At 33.4% G+C, this 4,904-nt stretch overlaps 1 protein-coding gene across 3 annotated transcripts in view; it reads right to left on the reverse strand.

The window, feature by feature from the left end:
* The window catches only part of LOC107688821 (transcription factor Maf-like), an 80,252-nt gene that overhangs the window by 60,761 nt on the left and 14,587 nt on the right, over positions 1–4,904 (reverse strand). The window lies entirely within an intron of this gene.

Here is a 4,904-nt window from a genome sequence, read left to right on the forward strand (position 1 = left end):
TCAGTTTTGGGTAACACTTTATTTTAAGGTGTCCTTGTTACACATGCTACATGTACTTACTATTATAATAACAATTAATTACATGCAAGTAACCCTAAACCAAACCCTAATCCTAACCCTAACCATATGGTAAGTACATGTAGTTAATTAATATTACTCAGTACTTATATGTATAATTACACTGTAACAAGGACACCTTAAAATAAAGTGTAACCTCAGTTTTTCCACATTAAAATTTCATGTTTAATTCAATGTGCTACTTGTCATCTCTTTATAATTATTTGTGAAATTTACTAGCAATTAGTGCCGACTAAATTAAATGATTTCAGACACTTAATTTCATGTTAATTGTTATTAAATGAAAATGCATTATAATTTAAATTTATATTATTAAATGCAATTTGCTGAACTTCATGGTGCAAGTACATCTTTATATGTAATTTCGTAATTACTTGTATTGCCAATAAAATATGGTTAAAGTACAGTCAGCATTTATGATAAACTGAAATATACTTCTGTTGAACCTTGTACGTTATGTATTTAAATATATTTGTAATGACAGGCTGTAATTTAATACATTCAAAATATATGACATTTAAATGCAATACTGAATAACACACTACAGTTAAATTATAATCAGGTACTTTACAAGTGCTTTAGTATGCTAGAAGTGTACTTCTTTAAAACACGACAAAAGATTATTAAAACACGATTTATATGTAAATCTTTTAATTTGACGTAATTACACAATTTAAAAGTCTACTTAAGTGCGTTAAACAGTCATGAAAGTGGCTCTCTTTAAGTGTTTTTTTAGTTCATTAATATTATTATTTATATTATTTCATTAATATTATGCTATCTGCAAGTACAGTTTAATATGCTTTTAAGATTTTAAGTACACTACAAAGTGCACATTCAATACAATTAAGCACACTTTTTTTTAAAGCATTTTAAAGCTGTTCGGAAACAAAAGCAACACCATTATTGTCGCCTTCTATGATACTTAAAACAACATTGCTTGTATCTCTTACAGAGACGGCAATCCCAGAATGCACTGCATGGCAGACGAAATTCAGAAAAATGTTGACTATAAATATACTATGAAGTAACACTAAAAACAGTTCAATCTAATTCCAAATGGAGTATTTCTCGCAGTATTTGTGTTAGCATTGTTGCTAACGTGTTTCAATTGACTCGATTAGTATGCTGCCTACTGACATAACAGACAGCAAGGCAGCTGCTAAAGCATGAGGTTTAGGAGCAGAGCTAGTGTGCACTTCAAAACCAGCGGCTCGCTGTTGTCTTTCCTCACATTTCCTGACGATAATGACTTGCATACGTGTGAAATTCAGGAGCCTGATGCCAGGTTGAGTGTAATTTAGCTGCTGCATGTGATCTGTGGTGCATTGTGGGAGTTGGGCCCACCTCCAGTGACCTGACGATAAACAGAAGACGGGGCGGAAGCAGCAGTTTTAGGTCAGTCAGGACGTCCAGCTGTGTTGAAGACGACTGTATCTGCTAATAAGGCAGAGCGACAGTAACTGCAACAAGCCTTTAAAACACCTGTAAAACATTTTAAACACGCTTTTTAAAGCCCTTAACGGCTCTGTAGCACTTCCTGACATTAACATTTAAACGAGCTCCTCCAGCGGCCTCTGAGCCGGGACGGATCTGGGTTTCTTAAAGCAAGCGGCATACACATCACGTGGACAGATTTTGGGGGATTTTTCACATCAGTGCATCAGAATACATTCAGAAAAATATGTACATTTAATAAACTATTTAAAAATTCCAATTATGTTTCAATATATTCATACCCAAAATACAATTTTTGAGCCTGTGAATGTAAACCCTGGTGTGTTTTTGTCAATTTTCCACAACATTAATATCAACATAAACTTTTGTGTCATTTGTGATTTGAAAGTGTTTTTGAAAATGATTATGAACTGAACCTAAATCAATTATGAATCAAATCAAACTGAATTAAGACCAAATTTCATCGTGATCAGATATCTTGATTCATTACACTGATTTAATAATAATCTACATTAAAAAAAAATCACTATCCTACCAAATATTTTACAACAACAACGACAATAATAATACTAATAATATATTATTATTATTATTAATATTATTGTAGATGTTGTTATATAGTTGATATACAATTAGTTTCTGTTAATACTTCTAACTAGATTAAATTTTTATATTTTCTGTTTTAATTTTAATTTGTGGTTTTGTCTTTTTTTATGATTTTTTTTTTATAATTCATACATAGTTTAAGTTTTAATTTATTTTAATCTTTAATTTTATTTATTTTAATTTAAAAATTGATGTATTTTATTTCATTTCAGTTAATATTTTGTTATATTTTATTATATTATTTATTCTGTTTCAAGTAACAGTATTTATTTATGTATTTATTTACATTTGATTTATTTTTACTTTTAATGGTTTTGGTTTTAGGTTTAGTTAATGATAATAACCCCATCAAAATATGTATGCATTTAAAGACAATAAAATGTTGATTTATGTTCTGCATTTCCTAAAATGTCAGCTTATTACTTTGATAAGCTAAATTTGTTATTGGCATAAATTGGTGTTAATCGATCAAATATGTTCATATTCTTTTGCGGTTTTGTTCATAATTTACAGTATGTAAATATTATATAAACAAAAATGCATTAATTACTAAAAAACATTCAATCTTAGAATTAGATGTTTGATCAATTAGTCAGATTAGATAATGTTAATCTTAAAAAAGAAAAAGAAAAAACAGGAATTCCAAAAATGTAAAAAAAAAAAAAATTTAAATCAAGAGATTTATTAGCTCTAACAAAAATCAAGCTGATCACAGAACACACAGACTCCAGATATGTGACACAAAAGGCGGCATATTGCTCAACAAACATGGCATGAATGCATGTGTGTTCAGAAACCTGCTCTAATGGCCAAGCAGCCCTTGCCTCAGCCCTGTTATTTCCTTATTTATTTATTCTGATAGTTCCCGCAGAGCTCGCAAAATTAATGTCAGCCGGCAGAAAATAGACATCGAAAGCTAAAATTCAGCACTTTCTGCCCACAGAAGTTATTTGTCAAGCTAACAAGGAGGCGCCCCGTTCCTACGCCGTGGCCCTGGGAAAATAAATGCCATCGAATCTGCAGCTTTGGGTACGGCGAGGAATAAGAGAATAAAAGCAAGGGATGGGTGGAGAGACGGAGAGAGGGTTATGGATGCCACGTCCGTCACAGACACATTCATCCTTAGCCTGTCCACAGACGGATGAACTGACCAGAGAGCAGACCACTGAGTCTGAAGAGACTGTAAAACATGTGTTATACAACCCCGTAAAGAATACAGTTGTATAGTGTAATTAAAGCTGCAAGCAGCGTTAAAAGGGCCCTCGCACCCAGAGCCACCTCCACCCAGTGGCTTTAGTAAAACTGTGAACGGTGGGCAATATGCATTTAAAGTGGTAAATATAGGAGAAATATGTCAAAGTCATTTATATGTGCCAAACTTCCTGCTGCCAGCTGGTGGCACTATGACTATAACTGAATATTGGCATGTAGATGTGTTCAGGCCAGGACTTTTATCAAACATGTGAAGTCTTGTGCAGATTGAACATGGTATGCTTGAGTTAGTGTAAAGCATGGCATGTCCTGTTGCCAGCAGGTGGCGCTATGATCATAACTGAACATTGGCCTTTAGATGTTCTCAGGCCAAGATTCTTACCAAACATGTGTAATTTGGTGCAGTTTGGACATTGCATGTTTACGTTAGTGTAAAACAAGACATTTCCTGTTGCCAGCAGGTGGCGCTATGATCATAACTGAACATTGGCCTTTAGATGTTCTCAGGCAAAAGACACTTATCAAACATGAAATTTGGGGCAGATTGGACATTTCATATTTTAGATAGTGTAAAACATGACATTTACTGTTGCCAACAGGTGGCGCTATTAATTCGAACAAAATATTGGCCTTTTGATGTTTTCAGGTCAGGACTCTTACCAAACATGTGTAATTTGGTGCAGTTTGGACATTGCATGTTTACGTTAGTGTAAAACAAGACATTTGCTGTTGCCAGCAGGTGGCGCATAACTGAATATTGGCCTTACCAAGAACTCTTATCAAATGTGTGAAGTTTGGGGCAGATCGGACATTGTGTGGCTGACTTATAGCAACTTCCTGTTTAATGGTCGAAACATCGAAATTTGTCAGGCCGCCACGGACACGCCCTTCAACGAAAACTCAAGATCTTCGCAACTTAGCATCGCAAAGGCCTTATGATTACACTCAGCAAATTTGAAGATGATCCGATTAAAACTGTAGGAGAAGTTTGTTGAGGCCTGAAAATGGCAAAAGCTGCCCAAAAATCGTCCAGGAAATTCAAATTTGCTCTAAACAGCAACACTGCCGCTTCCCTTGGGATCTCGTCTGAAGACTGCGTTGAGCGGAGTGTTTGTGTCGAAATGTGCTGCTTGTCTGAAATGAGTCGCACGTTCATTTTGTTTTTATCATTATGTGAAATAGGATTAGAGGGTAAATGACAGATGAGGAGGTTCAAATCAGTTAAAAGTCTCGGTCAGAATCAGATTTGTGCCTAGTTCGTAGAAATGTAATATTTGTATTCATGTTCCATACATTTTTGGAAATGTTTACTTTTTATTAATCTGAATACAAGTTTTTATTTAATGAGTCTAAATATGTTGTGTGGTGTAATCAAGTAAAAAATACAGTAATACAGAAAATAATAGTTTCTTTATACCTTGGATTCATGTAAGTGTACAAATCAAATTATGTATTATTATTATTATGATTTTTCTTATTGTTGTTAAGCATTTTTTTAAATAAAAGTACTTTTCATAATATATATATATATATATATATATATATATATA

This window comes from Sinocyclocheilus anshuiensis, unplaced genomic scaffold (genome assembly GCF_001515605.1).
Source record: "Sinocyclocheilus anshuiensis isolate Anshui unplaced genomic scaffold, SAMN03320099.WGS_v1.1 scaffold669, whole genome shotgun sequence".
NCBI classification, from domain to species: domain Eukaryota; kingdom Metazoa; phylum Chordata; class Actinopteri; order Cypriniformes; family Cyprinidae; genus Sinocyclocheilus; species Sinocyclocheilus anshuiensis.